This window comes from Arachis stenosperma, chromosome 6 (genome assembly GCF_014773155.1).
Source record: "Arachis stenosperma cultivar V10309 chromosome 6, arast.V10309.gnm1.PFL2, whole genome shotgun sequence".
NCBI lineage: Eukaryota > Viridiplantae > Streptophyta > Magnoliopsida > Fabales > Fabaceae > Arachis > Arachis stenosperma.
The window spans coordinates 64,196,346-64,220,231 of NC_080382.1; the positions used below are offsets into that span (position 1 = coordinate 64,196,346).

The following is a 23,886-nucleotide window of genomic DNA, read 5'->3' on the forward strand; positions in this document are numbered from 1 at the left end:
TAATTTATACGCTTTTTGGCATTGTTTTTAGGTAGTTTTTAATATAATCTAGTTACTTTTAGGGATGTTTTCATTGATTTTTAGGCTAAATTCATATTTCTAGACTTTACTATGAGTTCGTGTATTTTTCTGTGATTTCAGGTATTTTTTTGCTGAAATTGAGGGACCTGAGCAAAACTCTGATAGGAGGCTGACAAAGGACTGCTGATGCTATTGGAATCTGATCTCCCTACACTCGAAATGGATTTTCTGGAGCTATGGAACTCCAAACGGCGCCCTCTCAACGGCGTTAGAAATTAGACATCCAGAGCTTTCCAGCAATATATAATAGTCCATACTTTATTCGTGATTAGACTACGTAAACGGGCGCTCAACGCCAGCTCCATGTTGCTGTCTGGAGTCAAACGCCAGAAACACGTCACGAACCAGAGTTGAACGCCCAAAACACGTTACTACTTGGCGTTCAACTCCAAGAGAAGCCTCAGCTCGTGGATAGATCAAGCTCAGCCCAAACATACACCAAGTGGGCCCCGGAAGTAGATTTATGCATCAATTACTTACTTTTGTAAACCCTAGTAGCTAGTCTAGTATAAATAGAACTTTTTATTATTGTTTTAAGAGTCTTTGATCATTCGGTCTTGTGACCACATGGGGGCTGGCCATTTGGCCATGCCTGGACCTTTCACTTATGTATTTTCAACGGTGGAGTTTCTACACACCATAGATTAAGGGTGTGGACCTCTGCTGTACCTCAAGTTTTAATGCAATTACTATCATCTTCTATCCAATTCGATTTATTCCTGTTCTAAGATATTCGTTGCACTTCAACTTGATGAATGTGATGATCTGTGACACTCATCATCATTCTTACCTATGAACGCGCGTGATCAACAACCACTCCCGTTCTACCTTAGACCGGACGCATATCTCTTGGATTCCTTAATCAGAATCTTCGTGGTATAAGCTAGAATTAATGGCAGCATTCATGGGAATCCGGAAAGTCTAACCTTGTCTGTGGTATTCCGAGTAGGATTCCGGGATTGAATGAATGTGACGAGCTTCAGACTCTTGAAGGCTGGGCGTTAGTGACAGACGCAAAAGAATCACGGGATTCTATTCCAACCTAATTGAGAACCGACAGATGATTAGCCGTGCTGTGACAGAGCATTTGGACCTTTTTCACTGAGAGGATGTGATGTAGCCATTGATAACGGTGATGCCCTACATACAGCTTGCCATGAAAAGGAGTAAGAAGGATTGAACAAAAGCAGTAGGAAAGCAGAGATTTAGGAGGAGCACAACATCTCCATACGCCTATCTGAAATTCCCATAATTAATTTACATAAGTACTTCTATCCTATTTTATTTATCTTTTAATTATCTAATCCAATCACATTTGAATCAGCCTGACTGAGATCTACAAGATGACCATAGCTTGCTTCATACCAACAATCTCTGTGCGATTGATCCTTACTCACGTAAGGTTTATTACTTGGACGACCTAGTACACTTGCTTGTTAGTTGAGCGAAGTTGTGAATTAAATTTTAGACACTATGATATTGAGCACTAAGTTTTTAGAGCCATTATCGGGGAATTAATTCCATACAACAATAAAGAGTACGAATCACAATTTTGTCCACCAGTGCCTGATGCAACCGCGCGGATGAGAAGCTCCATGAACGACGCGAATGCGTGGACGATGCGCACATGTGGTACGAGAAACGCCGAGTGACGCGAATGCGTGGATTACGCGGCCGCATGACGTGCACGATCTGCAGAATTTTAGAAATCGCTGGCAGAGTTTCTAGGCCGGATTTCAACCCAGTTTTTGGCCCAAAAACACAGATTAGAGCCAAGGAACATGCAGAGACAGAGAACAACATTCATTCCGCATAAGTTTTAGTTTTTTTTTAGATCTGAAATTGCTCCTCCCCTAGGTTTTACTCACTTGAACATTCATAGTTAGGATTTTGAAGATTTTGGCTTTAGCTTTTGAGAAGAGTCTACCTCCGGTACTAGTTATTATAATCTGTTATTTATTTTTCATTTATTCTTCCATATTCTTAATTCTTCTAGAGTTGACATTAGATTATTTTTTACAAGTTATTAATATAGACTATTTTTATTTTCAATTAATCCTTTTCATTATTATTTATTATGTCTTCTTTTATTTTCCCCATTAATTCTGTGAAGTTTATAATTATGATGAGTAAGTAGTTCCATAACTTGATTTGGAGATGATTGAAAGGAAACCTTGAGTTTATTTACTCAAGAGAGAAATTATAATTGGAATCATTGTTGGGTCAACCTCTAATCATTGACACTAGTCCTCCCCAAGGGAGATGATTAAGACTTGTGATTAGAAACAGCTTTCCAACTTGCTTGACTTTCCTTTACCTAGTAAGGGATAACTGAGCATAACAACTTCCAATTATTAATTAATCTTGAGAGTACTTCAACAAGAATAGGGCTTCCAACTAATCTACTCCCAGTCAAGGCTTTTATTTAAGATTAATTAAATTCTCTAATTTAATTTCCTGTTATCAACTCAACCATTTTTGAAAACATCTGATTGATAAAATAGCACATTTCTCTGCAATTCGTTGGAAGACGACATGGGATTCATACTCCCAGTATTTTAATTTCATTATGGTGACAACCCCTTTTAATTTGATAAGTGGATTTTCGGCTGGTTAAGGACTGTACTTGCAACGTATTTCTATTAATAAATTCTTAACTCGCCAATTTTTGCCACGTCAATTTTTGGCACCGTTGCCGGGGAGTTGCAACAGTGTGCTAATTTATTGATTGGCTTTTATTTAATTGCAATTTTTCTTTTTATTTTGTTGCTATGAGCTGTACGTTTCTTTCGTTAAATGACGCGTTCACTTCCTGATCCAAGCTTGCCGATATTTGACCCTGAGATTGAAAGAACTCTTTCACGTATAAGGCAAGCTCGGGATCGGCGAGTCCTCTCTGAGGATGAACCTGAAACATCATTTAAGGAAGAAGCAAGCTTCCTCTCTATTGATCCAGTTGATTTACGTGCAGGTGACATGGCAGCACCCATGAGAGTCACTATCCAGGAGGAAGGAGCCCCTGATTTTACACTCTAACCATTTCAGGCACACCACCCAGTAGTGGCTGTGGATTTTGAAATAAAGTCTTCACTACTCAACTTGATGCCCAAGTTTCATGGCTTACCTACTCAAGAGCCTATCAAGCACCTTAGGTATTTTCAGACTGCCTGTTCTACTGTTAAGCGTGATGGCACTGATGAAATCTCCATTCTATTGAAAGCCTTCCCATTTTCTCTTGAGGGAAAGGCAAGAGAGTGGTACTACACTCAACCCGGAACAACTGTTTCCAACTGGGATACGCTTAGAAGAGAATTTCTGATAAATTCTTTCCAGCTGAAGTTGCCGATAAACTGAGGAAAGACATGTCCATGATCGTTCAGGATGAATCTGAAACTCTCTATGAATACTTAGAACGCTTCAATGATCTTCTATAAGCATGTCCATACCATATGATTGACAAGATAGTGTTGCTCAGCTACTTTACACAGGGCATGAAATCTCAAGATATGACCACATTGGAAGGTGCTAGCAATGGGTCTATGAAAAATTACAAGACTACGGAAGAAGCTTGGCAATTGATCAGCAACTTAGCTGAATTTACTAGGAATCACAGGCAGAAACAAAGTCAGTCAAGAGCTGTTGCAGAGGTATCCACTAGCAATGAAACTGCTGCTATAGCTCAGAGCTTATGTGAAATGACTAACTTGCTGAAGAAGATGCAGCTAAATCAACAACAAACACAGCAAGTTCAGCCTTCTCCACCACAACGCAACCAGTAGTTGGTTCCGCAAAGAGTATGTGGAATCTGTGCAGATTACAGTCACTACACTAATGAGTGTCCGCAACTTCAACTGGAAGACCACACTGTAGTAGCCACTCATAACTTTTATGACCGCCCCAATCAAGGGTACAATGAAGGTGGCAGCTATAACCATGGATGGCAGGATAACTCTAACCAAGGCTGGAGAGATAATTCTAACCAGGGTTAGAGGGACAATCATAACAGAGGAGGCAGAGATAACAATAAAAATCAGAGGTGGAATATCAATAACAACTTCAGGCAGCAGAATCAGAATAAGGCCTACAGAGCACCTCATCTAAGACAGCCTCAAGCATCTCAGTAGACCTCTCAGAACACTTATCCCTCTTCATCTCCTAATGATGAGTTACTACAATCTATTGATCGGAGATAATAGGCCATGGAAAACAACTTTACTGCCACTCTGAATGGTCTGACTTCTACTTTGCAAGCCCTTGTCTCACAGATTGAATCAATGAACAACTCCAACAACCAGTCCTCAAGCTCTGGTGGACTCCCCTCTCAACCATTACCCAATCCAAAGGGTGGCATTAATGCCATCACCCTAAGGTCTGGAACTACATTGCAAGAGAGGAATCAGGAAGAGCCAAACCCACCTGAACACGCCTCACCTAAAGAGGTAGTAGAATTAGAAGATATTGAGGAAGAAAAGGGTATACAGGACATGGCTGAGGAAGAAGATGCTAGATCACAGGAAAAAGCACCAAAGGGTGCAGACACTGTAGAAAATGCCAGTCCTATTCCATTTCCGCAACTTGCAAGGAAGCCCAGAAAGCAGTTGGAACCTGACCCCAAAATGGTAGAAATATTCAAAAAGGTTGAGGTAACTGTTCCCCTTTTTGATGTTATTCAACAGGTACCTAAATACGCAAAGTTTCTAAAGGATTTATGCATACATAAAGACAAAATTAATGAATTAGAAACTATTCCTTTAGGTTGTTCTATATCTGCTTTAATGGGAAATATACCTGAAAAATGTAGTGACCCAGGTCCATGCATGGTTAACTGTACCATTGGAGGTGTGATATTTTCTGACTGCATGTGCGATTTAGGAGCATGTGTTAGTATAATGCCTTTATCTGTATATGATGTTTTGAGGCTCCCTCCCTTAAAAAGGTCAGCAGCTCGTTCTGTGTTAGCAGATAAAAGCATTATTACAGTGGCTGGAGTTGCTGAAGATGTATTAGTGGGTATTAAAGGTCTCACTTTCCCCATTGATTTTTACATCCTGGAGATGCCCCAAAATGACTCAGAGAAACCATCAACAATCCTACTTGGATGACCTTTCTTGAAGACCTCGAAGTTCAAATTAGATGCTTTTGCAGGAACATACTCTTTTGAAATACACGATCGAGTGGTCAGCTTCAATCTGAATGGAGTTATGAAGCATCCTCCAGAAGATCATTCTATCTTCCAGTGTGACATCATAAATGAGACCATAGCTGAAGTTCACCAGGAGGAGTTTGAAAAGATGTACATAGGACAAGGTCCGAGTGTGGGGAATTTTGTGGACAATGAAGGTAATCTACCACTGCCACCAGTTCCAGACAATCCAGAGCCTGACCATGAACAGAATTTAGAATTAAAACCCCTCCCTCCACACCTCAAATATGCTTACCTCGAGGACAAGCAGAAGTTTCCAGTTATCATTGCACGGGACCTCACTTCTGAACAGGAAGAGCAGTTACTTAGTGTACTGAGGAGGCACAAGAAAGCAATTGGGTGGAGTTTGGCAAACATAGTAGGCATCGCCCCTCAAGTTTGTGAGCATAGAATATTTTTAGAAGAAGGAGCAAGACCCGTTCGTCAACCCCAAAGAAAACTGAACCCCACTATCTTAGAGGTTGTCAAGAAGGAAGTGACCAGACTATTAGAGGCAAATATTATCTACCCCATCTCAGACAGTGAATGGGTGAGCCCAGTCCAAGTGGTGCCCAAGAAGTCTGGAGTCACTACAGTGAAGAATGAGCATGGAGAGCTCATAGCAACCAGAGTACAGAACGCCTGGAGGGTCTGCATTGATTACAGGACTCTCAACCAAGCCACTCGTAAGGATCACTATCCCTTTCCATTCATTGATCAAATGCTGGACCGCCTGTCAGGTAAATCACATTACTGCTTCTTAGATGGTTATACAGAATATTTCCAGATTCATATAGCTCCTGAGGATCAGAAAAAGACTACTTTTACATGTCCTTTTGGGACTTATGCCTATAAGAGAATGCCCTTTGAGCTCCTGAAGCATCCAAATTAAGGACGTTAAAGCAAAGTGCTAGGTGGGAGACAACCTACCACGGTATGATCGTTCCCCTTCTTCTCCTTATCTTCCCTCTTCTATAACTTTTCTCTGTGCTACTGCCTTTATCTTGCACCTCATCTGCATACTGCACTTGCATAAAAAAAAAGAGCGATAAAAACCACACGATGCAACCGCATCGTTTGGGCATTGGAAATAAACAAGATTGAACAGAGAGTAGCATTGGAATATGGCTGGAGGCGTGCCTTAGGCACAATTTGGTCCACGCGACCGCGTGGATGACGCAACCGTGTTATTTGCAATTTAGCCACACCACGCGTCCGCGTCACCCGCGCGAACGCGTGGCCCTGCAATTCGACGTAACAAGGGTGAATGGCCGAAGGTTGTGCTGGAGCTAAGCTGCACTTGTGCTAATCGCACAGACCATTTCACGTGAACGCATGCCCCACGTGTCCGCGCCGTTTTCTCAAGATGGCCATCCACGCGATCGCGTCACCCACGCGACCGCGCCACCCTAAATTCTGGCAAAACATAAATTAAACCGAGAGTTGTGCGAGCATGAAGCTGCCCTCGCGTCACTAGCGTAAATCACGTCACGCGTCCGCGTGACAGACGCGTCCGCGTCACCTCACTTAAGGGCTTTCCACGCGACTGCATGCCCCACGCGACCGCGTCATTTGCGCTGCCCAGCTCGTTCAAATCTACCAGACTGTTTATCTTTTTTTCCCCCTAATCTTATTTCTCTTCCCCCCTCTTCCATCTTTCCCCCCTTCTTTCTCTCTTCCACCCCCATCTCCCACCACCATTATCAAGGTTTTTCTTCTCTCTTCTTTCCTTCTTACTTTTTTTTTCTTCTTTTTCTTCTCATGTTTTCTTTTTCTTTCTCTTCTACTTTCTTTAACCATGTTTTCTTTTTTCTTTTTCTTTTCTTATTCCTCCTATTAGTGTTAGAATTTTATTTGGGTCATTATTTTTACACGTTGCCTATGGATCGTTTGGGATTTGTTTAAACCATTATATATTATTTTTATAGGAATACTTGCATGTTCTAATTAATATTTTCCATACCTTATTTAACATACATACTTTGTGTTTGTGAAAATGCCCATATGGCATTTTGCACTATTCTTAGATTTCTTTTAAATCCATTACTCTAAATGCCTGCTTTTTACAAAACCCATTTTCTACTTTATTATTTGAATATAATTGTTTTTACAAACATCTTATTAATTTGAGAGACTTGGTAATCTAATTTGGACATTGAATGCTTGATCTATGCTACTCGTGCCCTTTGCCGGCATGCCAATAAACACCTTGCATTCAATTTTCCTCCTATGCACTTGCTATATTTCCTTTGTTGATTTGCCACATGTAGTCATGACCATGTGTTTACATTATTATCCATACCTGTGCATTGTTTACCACCCTTCCTATTTTTTTCCTTGCTATAACCCTTGTATACTAATGACTTTCCTCGTTCCCTTTCAGGATGGCTACCAAGAAAGGCAAAGAGAAAGCTACCTTCAAATCCACAGCAAGGAAAGGAACAAAAAGAACATTAGTGGCAGAACCTTCTTCAACTGCAGTCAAGCCCTCAACAAAAACAATTAAAAGGATTATTGGTGCGTGAAATTGTGATCATCAATGGCGCCATCAACATGGTACGCTCAATTGCAATATCAACTCTTTATCACAACATCGCACAACTAACCAGCAAGTGCACTAGGTCGTCCAAGTAATAAACCTTACGCTAGTAAGTGTCGATCCCACGGAGATTGTTGGTATGAAGCAAGCTATGGTCATCTTGTAAATCTCAGTCAGGCGGATTCAAATGGTCATGGAGGATTAATGATTAAAACATAAAATAAAGATAGAGATACTTATGTAATTCAGATAAGCATATGGAGATGCTTTGTCCCTTCCGTCTCTCTGCTTTCCTACTGTCTTCATCCAATCCTTCTTACTCCTTTCCATGGCAAGCTGTATGTTGGGCATCACCGTTGTCATTGGCTACAGTCCCGTCCTCTCAGTGAAAATGTTAAACGCGCTCTGTCACAGCATGGCTATTCATCTGTCGGTTCTCGATCATGTCGGAATAGAATCCAGTGATTCTTTTGCGTCTGTTACTAACGCCCCACAATCGCGAGTTTGAAGCTCGTCACATTCATTCAATCCCTAAATCCTACTCAAAATACCATAGACAAGGTTTAGACCTTCCGGATTCTCTTGAATGCCGCCATCAATTCTAGCTTATACCACGAAGATTCTGATTAAGGAATCCAAGAGATATTCACTCAATCTAAGGTAGAACGGAGGTGGTTGTCAGGAACACGTTCATAGGTGAGAATGATGATGAGTGTCACGGATCATCACATTCATCAAGTTGAGGAACAAGTGTTATCTTAGAACAAGAATAAGCTAAATTGAATAGAAGAACAATAGTAATTGCATTAATACTCGAGGTACAGCAGAGCTCCACACCTTAATCTATGGTGTGTAGAAACTCCACCGTTGAAAATATATAAGTGATAATGGTGATCATTGGCTTCGGCCCCAGAGAGGGAACCAGAAGAACCAATATGAAAATACAATAGCAAAAGGTCCTATTTATAGAGAACTAGTAGCTTAGGGTTTACAAAAATGAGTAAATGACGTAAAAATCCACTTCCAGGCCCACTTGGTGTGTGCTTGGGCTGAGCATTGAAGCTTTCATGTGTAGAGACTTTTCTTGGAGTTAAACGCCAGCTTTTGTGCCAGTTTGTGCGTTTAACTCCCACTTTTGTGCCAGTTCCGGCGTTTAACGCCGGGCAATCTTGAGCTGATTTGAAACGCCGGTTTGGGCCATCAAATCTCGGGCAAAGTATGGACTATTATATATTGCGGGAAAGCCCAGGATGTCTACTTTCCAAAGCAATTGAGAGCGCGCCAATTGGGCTTCTGTAGCTCCAGAAAATTCACTTCGATTGCAGGGAGGTCAGAATCCAACAGCATCTGCAGTCCTTTTTCAGCCTCTGAATCAGATTTTTGCTCAGGTCCCTCAATTTCAGCCAGAAAATACCTGAAATCACAGAAAAACACACAAACTCATAGTAAAGTCCAGAAAAGTGAATTTTAAATAAAAATAAAAAATAATAAAAACTAACTAAAACATACTAAAAACAATGCCAAAAAGCGTATAAATTATCCGCTCATCACAACACCAAACTTAAATTGTTGCTTGTCCCCAAGCAACTGAAAATCAAATAGGATAAAAGAGAGAATATACAATGAATTCCAAAAACATCTATGAAGATCAGTATTAATTAGATGAGCGGGCTTTTAGCTTTTTGCCTCTGAACGTTTTGGAATCTCACTTTATCCTTTGAAATCAAAATGATGGCTTCTATAGGAACTTCAGAATCCGGATAGTGTTATTGATTCTCCTAGTTAAGTAGGATGATTCTTAACACAGCTACTTTATGAGTCTTGGCCGTGGCCCAAAGCACTCTGTTTTCCAGTATTACCACCGGATCATCCTGCCACAGACAATAACTGGATGAACCTTTTCAGATTGTGACTCAGCTTGCTAGAGCCCCAATTAGAGGTGTCCAGGGTTCTTATCACACTTTCAAAGCCTTGGATCTTTTTTTATTTACCCTTGCCTTTTGGTTTAAAGGGCTATTGGCTTTTTCTGCTTGCTTTTTCTTTTTCTTTTTCTTCTCTTTTTTTGTTTGAATTCACTGCTTTTTCTTGCTTCAAGAATCATTTTTATGATTTTTCAGATCCTCAGTAACATGTCTCCTTTTCCATCATTCTTTCAAGAGCCAACAATTTTAATATTCATGAACAACAAATTCAAAAGACATATGCACTGTTCAAGCATACATTCAGAAATCAAAAGTGTTGCCACCACATCAAAATAATTAATCTGTTGTAAATTCGAAATTCATGCAATTCTTCTCTTTTCAATTAAGAACATTTTTCATTTAAGAAAGGTGATGGATTCATAGGACATTCATAACTTTAAGGCATAGACACTAAGACACTAATGATCATAAGACACAAACATAGATAACCATAAGCATAAAAATTCGAAAAAATAGAAAAATAAAGAACAAGGAGATTAAAGAACGGGTCCACCTTAGTGATGGCGGCTTGTTCTTCCTCTTGAAGATCTTATGGAGTGCTTGAGCTCCTCAATGTCTCTTCCTTGCCTTTGTTGCTCCTCTCTCATGATTCTTTGGTCTTCTCTAATTTCATGGAGGAGGATGGAATGTTCTTGGTGCTCCACCCTTAGTTGTCCCATGTTGAAACTCAATTCTCCTATGGAGGTGTTGATTTGCTCCCAATAGTTTTGTGGAGGAAAGTGCATCCCTTGAAGCATCTCAGGGATTTCATGATGAGGAATTTCCTCATGTCCATGAGTGGGATCTCTTGTTTGCTCCATCCTCTTCTTAGTGATGGGCTTGTCCTCATCAATGAGGATGTCTCCCTCTATGTTAATTCCAACTGAATTACAGAGGTGACAAATGAGATGAGGGAAGGCTAACCTTGCCAAGGTAGAGGACTTGTCTGCCACCTTATAATGTTCTTGAGATATAACCGCATGAACTTCTACTTCCTCTCCAATCATGATGCTATGGATCATGATAGCCTGGTCTATAATAACATCGGATCGGTTACTAGTGAGAATGATTGACCGTTGGATAAACTCCAACCATCCCCTAGCCATGGGCTTGAGGTCATGCCTTTTCAGTTGAACCGGCTTCCCTCTTGAATCTCTCTTTCATTGAGCGCCCTCTTCACAAATGTCTATGAGGACTTGGTCCAACCTTTGATCGAAGTTGACCCTTCTAGTGTAGAGGTGTTCATCTCCTTGCATCATGGGCAAGTTGAATGCCAACCTTTCTGTTTTTCATTCTGTGTTTGCTTTTTCAATTGATTTTGTGACTTCACATGATCATCAACCTACAGAAAACATAAAATAACAATGGAAAATAGATAAATATAACATTGGGTTGCCTCCCAACAAGCGCTTCTTTAATGTCAGTAGCTTGACAGAGGGCTCTCATGGAGCCTCACAGATGTTCAGAGCAATGTTGGATGTGGGGGTTCAACACCAAACTTAGAGTTTGAATGTGGGGGTTCAACACCAAACTTAGAATTTGGTTGTGGCCTCCCAACACCGAACTTAGAGTTTGACTGTGGGGGCTCTGTTTGACTTTGTTTTGAGAAAAGCTCTTCATGCTTCCTCTCTAAGGTTACAGAGGGATATCCTTGAGCCTTAAACACAAAGGATTCTTCATTCACTTGAATGATCAATTCTCCTCTGTCAACATCAATCACAGCCTTTGCTGTGGCTAGGAAGGGTCTGCCAAGGATGATGGATTCATCCATGCACTTCCCAGTCTCTAGGACTATGAAATCAGCAAGGATGTAATGGTCTTCAATCTTTACCAGAACATCCTCTACAAGTCCATAAGCTTATTTTCTTGAATTGTCTGCCATCTCCAGTGAGATTCTTGCAGCTTGTACCTCAAAGATCCCTAGCTTCTCCATTACAGAGAGAGGCATGAGGTTTATGCTTGACCCTAGGTCACACAGAGCCTTCTCAAAGGTCATGGTGCCTATGGTACAAGGTATTGAAAAATTCCCAGGATCCTGTCTCTTTTGAGGTAATCTCTGCCTAGTCAAGTCATCCAGTTCTATGGTGAGCAAAGGGGGTTCATCCTCCCAAGTCTCATTACCAAATAAATTGTCATTTAGCTTCATGATTGCTCCAAGGTACTTAGCAACTTGCTCTTCAGTGACATCTTCATCCTCTTCAAAGGAAGAATACTCATCAGAGCTCATGAATGGCAGAAGTAAATCCAATGGAATCTCTATGGTCTCAGTGTGAGCCTCAGATTCCCATAGTTCCTCATTAGGGAACTCATTGGAGGCCAGTGGACGTCCATTGAGGTTTTCCTCAGTGGCGATCACTGCCTCTTCCTCCTCTTCAAATTCGGCCATATTGATGGCCTTACACTCTCCTTTTGGATTCTCTTCTGTATTGCTTGGAAGAGTACTAGGAGGGACTTCAGTAACTTTCTTATTCAGCTGACTCAATTGTGCCTCCAAGTTTCTAATGGAGGACCTTGTTTCAGTCACGAAACTTTGAGTGGTTTTGATTAGATCAGAGACCATGGTTGCTAAGTCAGAGTGGCTTTGCTTAGAATTCTCTGTCTGTTGCTGAGAAGATGATGGAAAAGGCTTGCCATTGCTAAACCTGTTTCTTCCACCATTATTGTTGTTGAAACCTTGTGGAGGTCTCTGTTGATCCTTCCATGAGAGATTTGGATGATTTCTCCATGAAGGATTATAGGTGTTTTCATAGGGTTCTCCCATGTAATTCACCTCTTCCATTGATGGGTTCTCAGGATCATAAGCTTCTTCTTCAGATGAAGCGTCCTTAGTACTGCCTGGGTGCAGCTTGCATTCCAGACAGACTTTGAAAAATCATATTGACTTGCTGAGTCAATATTTTGTTCTGAGCCAATATGGCATTCAGAGTATCAATCTCAAGGACTCCTTTCTTCTGATTCGTCCCATTGTTCACAGGATTCCTTTCAGAAGTGTACATGAATTGGTTATTTGCAACCATTTCAATGAGTTCTTTAGCTTCTGCAAGCGTCTTCTTCAGATGAAGAGATCCTCCAGTAGAGCTATCCAATGACATCTTGGACAGTTCAGACAGACCATTATAGAAGATACCTATGATGCTCCATTCAGAAAGCATGTCAGAGGGACACTTTCTGATCAATTGTTTGTATCTTTCCCAAGCTTCATAGAGGGATTCACCTTCCTTCTGTCTGAAGATTTGGACTTCCACTCTAAGCTTACTCAATTTTTGAGGTGGAAGGAACTTTTCCAAGAAGGCATTGACTAGCTTTTCCCAAGAGTTCAGGCTTTCTTTAGGTTGTGAGTCCAACCATATCATAGCTCTGTCTCTTACAGTAAAAGGGAATAGCATAAGTCTGTAGATCTCAGGGTCAACCCCATTGGTCTTGACAGTGTCACAGATTTGCAAGAATTTAGCTAAAAACTAATGAGGATCTTCCAATGGAAGTCCATGAAACTTGCAGTTCTGTTGCATTAGAGAAACTAATTGAGGCTTAAGCTCAAAGTTGTTTGCTCCAATGGTAGGGATAGAGATGCTTCTCCCATAGAAGTCGGGAGAAGGTGCAGTAAAGTCACCCAGCACCTTCCTTGCATTGTTGGCATTGTTGTTGTTTTCGGCTGCCATATCTTCTTCTTGTTTGAAGATTTCTGTTAGGTCCTCTCCAGAGAGTTGTGCTTTGCTTCTCTTAGCTTTCGCTTCAAGGTCCTTTCAGGTTCAGGATCAGTCTCAACAAGAATGCTTTTGTCTTTGCTCCTGCTCATATGAAAGAGAAGAGAACAAGAAAGTATGAAATCCTCTATGTCACAGTATAGAGATTCCTTGAGATGTCAGAGGAAAAGAAGAATAGAAGAAGGAGGTAGAAGAATTCGAACTTATCAAGAGGGATAGAGTTCGAATTGTGCATTGAGGAGGAGTGTTAGTCCATAAATAGATGGATGTGAGAAGAGGGGAAGAATTTTTGAAATTAAAGTAAAAGATTTAAAAAAAATTTGAAAATTGATTTGATGATTTTCGAAAATTAAAGTTGGGAAAGAAATAAAGTGATTTTGAAAAAGATTTTGAAATTAGAATTCAAAAAGATATGATTGAAAACTATTTTGAAAAAGATGTGATTAAGAAGATATGATTGAAAAGTTATGGTTTTAAAAAGATATGATTGAAAAGATATGATTGAAAAACAATTTAAAAATATTGATTTTTTAAATTAATGACTTGGCTAACAAGTAATTTAAAAGATATGATTCAGACATTAAACCTTTCTCATAGAAAGGCAACACACTTGAAATGTTGAATCAAATCATTAATTGTTAGCAAGTATTTTGAAATGAAAAGAATTGTTTTGAAAATATATGATTGAAAAGATATGATTTGAAAAAGATTTGATTTTGAAAAATTATGAAAACTTGAAAAAAATTTGAATTAAAAACATAATCTTCCCTCTTGTATCATCCTGGCGTTAAACTCCCAGAATGGTATCCATTATGGCGTTTAACGCCCAAAATGCTACCCTTTTGGGCGTTAAACACCCAGCCAGGTACCCTGGCTAGCGTTTAAATGCCAGTTTTCCTTCTTCACTGGGCATTTTGAACGCCCAGCTTTTTCTGTGTGATTCCTTTGCTGTATGTTCTAAATCTTCAATTCTCTGTATTATTGACTTGAAAAGACACAATTTAAAAAAAATTTTTTTTGAATTTTTAATGATGAGGAATAATCAAAATGAAACTAAGATCAAATAAACAATGCATGCAAGACACCAAACTTAGAAGTTTGTATACTATTGACACTAACAAATTGAGAATGCATATGAGAAACAGCAAAATACTCAAGACAAGAGAATTTAAAGATCAGAGCAAGGAAATCATCAAGAACAACTTGAAGATCAATGAAGAACATAATTGTTTCGAGGGTTACCTGAAACTGTAGGTCGATCTCGGACGAGATCTTCTGTGTTGGTCGGAGCCGACGTGTCCGACAGGTGTACAGCGGCCGGAACTGGTGTGTCCGACTTGTTGGACTTGGTGGTGGTGCTGATCCTTCGTCCCCGGAGGGTGGGGGGTACCTGCAAGGGACTCCGATGCTTAAGTTAGCAAGGGTATTAAGCAGGTATTGAGTAGAATCAGAGTATGAGTTATACCTAGGTGCTCTAGCGTATTTATAATGGTAAGATGTGGCCACTTGTGGATAAGATAAGTTAGTTTATCTTATCTTATCTTTTATCTTATCTTTAAGTGAGGTCATCTTTTAAGGGAACCGCCTTTATCTCTATGGGCTTGGCTGCCCTTGGATTTGGGACGTGTTCCTCTATTTGGGCCCTTTGTTTGGGCTTTTTTGTGACTTGGCCGAGCTCTTTGAGAAGAGGTTGGGTTTGTCCTGACCTGAAGAGGTCGGTCGCTTTGTCTGTAGAACATCCCGGGTCAGACAGCTCGACCCAGGGTATGAACAGTGCCCCTGCTTGAGCTCGGTCTTCTTTTTTGAGGCCGAGTCCTTTACTTCGGTCCTTCTTTGGTGAAGCCGAACTCAAGCATTTTGTCGATTCCTTTGTATCAGCTTTGAATGCAGAACGTTTCCTCTAAAACACCCGCGCTTTTATACCGGTGCTTTTTTTGGAACCTGCGAGGGTTTAATGCTTTTAATTTTGAGCATTAATTGCCCCGTTTCCCTTAGGCTCTTTTACTTTGGATTTTGAAAACCTGAAAACGGTTTCTCTTCTTTTGCTCTTTCGTAACTTCTTTTCTTAGTTCTCTCCACTCTCTGTTTTTTCGTTTGCATTTCTGTTTTCCTTGTGTTGCGGCGTCATTTGGTGTTGGAGCTTGGGGTCTTTGTATTTCTTCCGGCGACATTGCTCTTGTTCGCATTCCCAGATTTTGTCTTCCTCCTTTGGTTTTTGTTGAAGCTCGCTGTTCTTTCCAGGTTGGTAATAGCTTTTCTCGTTTTCTTCGTGGCTTCGTCTTTAATTTTGGTGAAGTTATGGTTTTGCATGTTTGAAAGTTTGGGTCTTTTTGTGATCTTATATTTACCTGTTGTCGTGATATGCTTTTCCTTTGGAGATTCTTGGAATTTTGAGGCTTTCTGAGTTTTTACTGTTACTTCTGGTTGTTTTTTGGTACTAGTATGAAATGTATCTGTTTCTCACCTTTGGAGATTGCTTCCTGTCTGATCTTTGAAAAAGGTTGCTCTTTTAATGGTCTTGTCTCGATGCTTGGGAGTGGTTTTTGCTTGGTAGGCTTGTAATGTTTTGCTGTGTTTCTTTTGATGAAAGCGCTTGTTGTTTTTCTTTTTTTGAGAAATGCTGGGATGTGATCTGTAGAGTTTTCTGGAGACCTTGCTTTGTTGTTGCCTCCAAAGGATGCCCAGGACTTTGGTTTGAGTCTTGGGGTTTTCCTTTTCTTGCTTTTCTGTCTAAGAGTATTGACCGAGTTGTTTTCCCCTTTGTCCGAGATGTTGTAGTAACCTCATTTTCTTTTCTTACTTGTAGGATTAGTTGGCCTCATGTCTTCTCACATAACATTGTAGAGATGTCTTCCAGAGTTCCCGAGGGATGTCCGATTGGCTGGACTCCCTTGTTTTGTTGGTGTTTCTGTTGTGGATGCTGAATTTTGCACAGAGTTGAGGAAGCGTCATAGGATTTGTGGTAACAATGCTCACGAGGGGGATTACGAGCTTGTTGCTCCTGATTCTGATGAGAGGGTTTGCTTTCCGACTTCCATTGAGAGGGAGCGTCCCTTCTTCTATGCCTATGATACTTTTTTAGCCATTGAATGTTACTTTTCCTTTTACTGCTGCTTTGAAACCGACCTGTTGTGGTCGTGTAATATTGCTCCATCCCAGCTTCACCCCAATTCCTGGGGTTTATTAAAATTTTTCAACTTCTCTGCCGTGAAACTAATGTAACACCTTCCCAGACTCTGTTTCTTTACTTGTTTGTTTCTGCCAAGCCTGGCGGTTCTACAAAAAGAAAGCTTCTTGGTTTCTTTCCGGTCCGCCCAGGGCCATAAAGTGTTTGCGATGTATGATGAGTCCTTTAAGGACTTCAAGAACTACTTCTTTAGAGTTTGAGCTGTTGAGGGGGCCCGCCCCTTTTTTCTTGATGAGAATGACGAGCCCTCCTTCCCTCTAGAGTGGCAGAAGGATGTAAAAGTGTCTCGCTATTCTTGGGAGATGCTTGATGATGTCGAACGTGCTTTTGTAGTTGTTCTTAAGGATCTCTGGGGGAAACCTCCTCATCTTGATACAAAAAGATTTTTGGCTAATCCGTCCTTGGTTCGGACTGCTTTGGGTATTTGTTTGTCTCTTTGTCTGACTTGTTTCTATGTTTGTTTCTTTTTCTTCTTCTTTTGTAACTCTTTGTCGTGGTTGTTTTTGTGTTTGTAGAGATGTCAAAGAATAATGACTCTATGAAAGCCTTCAAAAGGGCAAAGAAGGCAACTGCTGCTCTGAACATCTCGGCCAAGGTGGCCGGTGAGGGATCTTCACAGGTCCCCATGAAGCCCCCTGTGTCGAGTTCCCTTGGGCCGAGGAAAGTAATTCCTACTCCCCAGTTTCATCAGGTCGATCCTCCTCATACTTCTGCTGCTGCTTCTGGTGCCCCACCTTTGAAAAAGCAAAAAACATCCGAGCCTTTTAACTTGGATGCCCCAGACTTTGATGCCATTGAGTTTGTTGACCAGCAAATTGCCCCCTATGGTGGGCTTTTCATGGACGACGTGTCTCTTCTTCGGCATTTGGATTTTATCACTAAAAATAGTGTGAAGATGGCTCATATGGGTGCGGCTATATTCCGGACAGTTCAGGGGATTCCGATTCATGCTACAAAATCCTTTATGGAAGAGGCCAAGTCGGAATTTGATCGAATCAAGGGTCTGAAGGAGGTGTTGGAGGTGAAGTTGGCGAAGGTGGAGAAGGAGCTGGATGGTGAGAAGGCCAGCTCTATTGCCCTTGCTGCTTCTTTGAAATTGGCTGAAGACATGGCATTGAAACATAAGGATAGCTATGTCTCGGCTTATAGGGAATTGATGCATCTTCGGGAGGATTTGGAAACAGCTCGGGTTAATTATGGTGAGCTTCAGGGTCACCTTGTGGGTAGCGTAACTACTGCCTCTGAGAACCTGATGGAGCGGTTCCGGGTTGTTGCTCCTGATGCCGACCTGACTCTTATCAGCCTGGACAATGTCGTGAGAGATGGTAAGATTGTCCCTGATGACCAGGATGATGATGAGACTGATCCTCCCCCCGTGCCTTCTCTTAAGGTGTCGACCTCCTCTGTTCCCCCTGTTACATCTGATCTGGAATGCCAGATTCTGAACTGGGAGGATGGGACCGTAGATGATGTGCCCCTTCAGACTCGTCCTTCTTCTCCCCATACTGATGCTGCCAGGAAAGCTCCCGATCTTTAGCTGATCTTTTTTTTGGATATTTTATGTAAATAGCCCGGTTTGTGGGCTTTTGAACTTTGTTTTGTTTGTTCTTCTTGACGCTTCTAGTTGTCTGCCTTGCAACTTTTTTGAAAAACAAAAGTAGTTTCCGAGGATGGTTTTGTGGTGACCTCTTGAAGCTTTATCGTATTATGCATGATATCTGTTGAAATTTTGCTGTCTGGCCTTTTTAGGTTGTTTTCGTGCTTATCGTTTGTAGCTTGGATCCTTTTGAGGCTGTGCCTGTGGGGGGTCCGACTTGTTTCTCGGTTTCCTCGCTCTTGTTTGTATTTTTAGCGCCTTATGACCGATTACTTTATGTTGGTCCCCTTCAAAAGTTATTTTTGTGATCCCCTTTTCTGGGCCTTTACTCGGCCTCTTTTAGGGATTATGTTGATAACTTTTTAATGGTAGGAGTCCGACTTGGTTATATCGGTCTCCTTTAAGTTATTTTTTGTAGTCCTCTTTCTTGGATCTTTGTCAGATCTCTTTCAGGGACTACTTGTATAACTTTTTTAGTGGTAGGAGTCCGACTTTGGTTACGTCGGTCTCCTTTAAGTTATTTTTCGTAGTCCTCTTTCTTGGATCTTTGTTAGATCTCTTTCAGGGACTACTTGTATAACTTTTTAGTGGTAGGAGTCCGACTTTGGTTATGTCGGTCTCCTTTAAGTTATTTTTCGTAGTCCTCTTTCTTGGATCTTTGTCAGATCTCTTTCAGGGACTACTTGTATAACTTTTTAGTGGTAGGAGTCCGACTTTAGTTATGTCGGTCTCCTTTAAGTTATTTTTCGTAGTCCTCTTTCTTGGATCTTTGTCAGATCTGTTTCAGGGACTACTTGTATAACTTTTTAGTAGTAGGAGTCCGACTTTGGTTATGTCGGTCTCCTTTAAGTTATTTTTCGTAGTCTTCTTTCTTGGATCTTTGTCAGATCTCTTTCAGGGACTACTTGTATAACTTTTTAGTGGTAGGAGTCCGACTTTGGTTATGTCGGTCTCCTTTAAGTTATTTTTCGTAGTCCTCTTTCTTGGATCTTTGTCAGATCTCTTTCAGGGACTACTTGTATAACTTTTTAGTTTGGGGCTGACTTTGTTATGTCAGGCCCTTCTAAGTTAAAGTAATCCTCTTTAATAGGGTTGGCCAGACCTCTTTCCAGGGTTTACTTATAACTTGGGTTGACTTGGTCCGACTTCTGAACGTCGGCCAGTCTTTAAGTTATTAAATTTGCTACCCATAAGACCTCGTCAGGTTCTTTTTTTGGATTGCTTTCGATAACTTCTTACATTATTCTGTGTTCATCTTTGCCGATTTGTAGAAAATGGTTGGTGTCTTTAGATCGTCCTTTGGGTGAATCGCGTTTTCACCTTTATCGGACGATTATCTTTATCGTGGTCGCGCAGTGAATTTCTTTTTCACTTTCTGCCGACCTGTTGCTTTATAATCGGACGATGAATACTTCAGATTAATGCGTCTTGGAATCTTGTAGAATATCTAAATAAACTTTATTAAAAGAAAAAATGCAAATATATACATGTGGGAATTTCCTTGTCCCTTTAAGTCGGGTATGATCTAGGTCTCGACATGGTGCCTCATTAAAAAACCTTTTCAGGAAAAAGAGCGCATCCATTTAGTGAGATCCTTTACCTTTTCTAACTGTAGTACCTTCTTAGGTTGTAGGCGTGCCATGATCGGGGAAGCTCTCGTCCATCAAGCTCGGACAGTCTGTAGTAGCCCTTCCCCAGTACTTCAATGACTCGGTAGGGTCCTTTCCAGTTTGCTGCCAGCTTTCCTTCTCCGGGTCGAGTTGTTCCAACGTCATTTCTGATTAGGATGAGATCATTCTCTGCAAAACTTCTTGGCACTACATTTTGATTATATCTGGAAGCCATTCGTCGCTTTAGAGCTTCTTTCCTGATCTGAGCTCTTTCTTGGATTTGGGGTAACAAGTCGAGCTCTTCTCTCTGAAGTTGGGAGTTTGCTCGTTCATTGTAGTGGACTACTCGGGGAGATTCTTCTTCGATTTCTATTGGAATCATTGCCTCCGCTCCGTATGCTAGTCGGAATGGTGATTCGTTTGTAGTAGAATGGGGGGTTGTTCGATACGCCCATAGGACTTGTGGAAGTTCCTCGGCCCAGGCTCCCTTTGCTTTTTGTAGCCTCCGCTTTAGTCCGGCCAATATGACTTTGTTGGCCGCTTCGGCTTGTCCATTGGCTTGGGGATGTTTGACGGAGGTGAACTGGTGTTTTATGTTCAAGTCGGCCACCAATTTTTTGAAGCCTGCCTCTGTAAATTGGGTACCGTTGTCTGTGGTGATGGAGTATGGTACCCCGAACCTCGTAATAATGTTCCTATATAGGAATTTTCGACTTCTTTGAGCGGTGGCGTTGGCTAGGGGTTCTGCCTCGATCCATTTTGTGAAATAGTCTACTCCTACTATGAGGAATTTTACTTGTCCCGATCCCTGTGGGAAGGGTTCGAGAAGGTCTAGTCTCCATTCCGCAAATGGCCAGGGTGAGGTCACGCTGATGAGCTTTTCTAGTGGGGCAATGTGAATGTTGGCATGCTTCTGGCATGGTGGGCATGTCCTCACAAATTCTGTAGCCTCCTTTTGTAGAGTTGGCCAATAGAATCCCGCCCGGAGTATCTTTTTGGTGAGAGCTTGCGCTCCGAGATGATTACCACAAATGCCGCTGTGCACTTCCTCCACGACTTCCTTTGTGTTAGAAGTCGGTACGCATTTTAGTAAAGGTGTTGATATCCCTCTTTTGTATAGTGTGTTGTTTATGATAGTGTAGTACTGTGCCTCCCTTTTCAGCCTCTTTGCCTCCTTTTCATCTGTAGGGAGTGCTTCTGTTTTGAGGTAATTTATTATGGGGGTTATCCATCTTTGATCCCGACCTATTATGGCTAGGACTTTTTCTTCTTCCGCTATTGACGGGTTCTGTAGTATCTCCTGGATGAGGCTTCTGTTGTTGCCCCCTGGTTTGGTGTTGGCTAATTTTGAAAGGGCGTCAGCTCAGGCATTTTGCTCACGAGGTATGTGGTAGATCCTATATTCCCTGAGTTGTCCGAGCTGTTCTTTGGTTTTATCCAAATATTTTTTCATGGTCAGATCTTTAGCTTGGTAGCTTCCTGTTATTTGTGAGGTTATGACTTGTGAGTCACTGTAGATGTTGAGTTTCCGAGCTCCAACCTCCCTAGCCAGCTTTAAACCAGCTAATAGTGCTTCGTATTCTGCCTAGTTGTTTGAGGCCGGGATTCCGAATTTAAGGGAGAGCTCAAGTTGAGTTCCTTGGTTGCTTTCGATTATCACACCCGCACCGCTTCCTGGTTTATTCGAGGATCCGTCCACGTATATGTTCCACTCTATGGGAATTTCCGGGGTGTCTGTGAATTCTGTGATGAAGTCGGCCAAGTGTTGTGATTTGATGGCTGTCCGCGCCTCTTATTGGAGGTCGAACTCAGACAACTCGATTGCCCATTGTAGGATTCTTCCTGCTAGATCTGTTTTCTGCAATATCCCTTTTATGGGTTGGTTGGTCCGAACTTTAATGGTATGCGCTTGGAAATATGGGCGAAGCCGCCAGGATGTGAGGATCAGAGCGTAGGCAAACTTTTCTATTTTCTGGTAGTTCAGCTCAGATCCCTGTAGCGCTTTGCTAATGAAGTATACGGGTTTTTTCCCATGTTCGTCTTCTCTAACTAGCGCTGAGGCTATTGCCTGGCTCCCTACTGCGAGATATAATATGAGCGGTTCTCCTTCTCGTGGCCGATATAGGATAGGTGGCAGTCCTAAGAACTCCTTGAAGTCTCGGAAGGCTTGCTCACATTCTGTCGTCCATTCGAACTGTTTTCCCTTTCTTAAAGTAGCATAGAAGGGAAGAGATCTTATCGCAGCTCCTGCTAAGAATCGGGATAGAGCGGCCAACCTCCCGTTGAGCTGTTGTACTTCTTTGACACAGGTTGGGCTCTTCATGTTGAGTATGGCTTGACACTTGTCTGGATTTGCTTCAATCCCCCTTTGTGTGAGCATGAAGCCTAAGAATTTGCCTGCTTCTAATGTGAAGGTGCATTTTGTGGGATTGAGCCGCATGTTGTGTTTCCTGATAGTGTAAAACACTTGAGTCAGGTCGGATAATAATCTATCTTCGCTTTGTGTCTTTATCAACATGTTGTCTACATAAACTTCCATGATTTTTTTGATGTAATCTGAGAAAACTTTATTCATTAGCCTTTGATAAGTAGCTCCTACGTTCTTGAGACCGAAAGGCATCACGATGTAACAGTAGTTTGCTTTCGGTGTTAGGAACGAGGTCTTTTCTTGATCTGGTGGATACATGGGGATTTGGTTGTACCCTGAATATGCATCCATGAATGAGAGATACTTATATCCTGATGAAGCATCTACTAGAGTGTCGATGCTTGGGAGTGGGCAAGGGTCTTTTGGGCAGGCTTTGTTGAGGTCGGTGTAGTCGGTGCACATTCGCCACTTCCCATTTGACTTTTTCACCAAGACGATGTTTGCTAGCCATAGTGGGTATTTAACTTCCCTTATGAACCCGGCCTCTAGTAGCACCTATACTTGTTCTTCTACAGCTTGAGCTCGTTCTGGTCCGAGTTTTCTTCGTCTTTGTTGTACCGGCCGGGATCCCGAGTAGACTGCCAATTTGTGGCTTATTAATTCGGGATCAATGCCTAGCATGTCGGCAGCTTTCCATGCAAAGAGATCAACATTATCTCGTAGGAACCGTATTAGTGATTCCTTTGTGTCTCCTTTCAGGATCGTGCCAATATTAGTTGTTTTATCCGAGGTGTCTCCGATCTGGACTCTTTCTACTTCTCCTTAAGGTCGTGGTCGGAATTTTTCTCGCCTCTGAACTCCACCGAGCTCGATTGTGTGGAACTCTCCTCCTTCGCCTCGGAGGTTTAGACTTTCGTTATAACAGCGACGTGCCATCTTTTGATCTGCCTTAATTGTAGCTATCCCTTCCGTAGTTGGGAATTTCATACATAGATGTGGAGTTGAAACTATTGCGCCGAGTTGATTTAACGTTGTCCGACCTATTAAGGCATTGTAGGCTGAGCTTACGTCAACCACGATGTAGTCTATCTTGAGTGTTCTGGATTGGTTCCCCTTTCCGAAGGTTGTATGCAGCGATATGTATCCCAACGGTTGAACTGGGGCATCTCCTAGTCCAAACAGGCTGTTCGGGTATGCTCTTAGCTCTTTTTCTTCTAGGCCGAGTTTGTCGAAGGCAGTTTTGAATAAGATGTCGGCAGAGCTTCCCTGGTCAATTAGTGTATGGTGAAGGTTGGCGTTTGCCAGTATGATCGTAATGACCATGGGGTCGTCGTGTCCCGAGATGATTCCAGATGCCTCTTCCTTGGTAAACGTGATTGCTGGGATGTCTGGGGCATCCTTTTTTCCTTCGACATGGTACACCTCTTTGAGGTGTCGCTTGCGGGATGATTTGGAACCAGAAGAACCAAGATGAAAATACAATAGCAAAAGGTCCTATTTATAGAGAACTAGTAGCTTAGGGTTTACAAAAATGAGTAAATTACGTAAAAATCCACTTCCGGGCCCACTTGGTGTGTGCTTGGGCTGAGCATTGAAGCTTTCATGTGTAGAGACTTTTCTTTGTGTTAAACACCAGCTTTTGTGCTAGTTTGTGCGT

General features: G+C 41.7%; 1 non-coding gene across 1 annotated transcript; it reads left to right on the plus strand.

Moving 5' to 3' along the window:
• Positions 1 to 12,909: 12,909 nt before the first annotated feature.
• LOC130938333 (small nucleolar RNA R71) lies at positions 12,910 to 13,017 on the plus strand. The gene has a single exon (XR_009069502.1). It is a non-coding gene; the product is annotated as a small nucleolar RNA R71 (small nucleolar RNA).
• Positions 13,018 to 23,886: the final 10,869 nt, after the last annotated feature.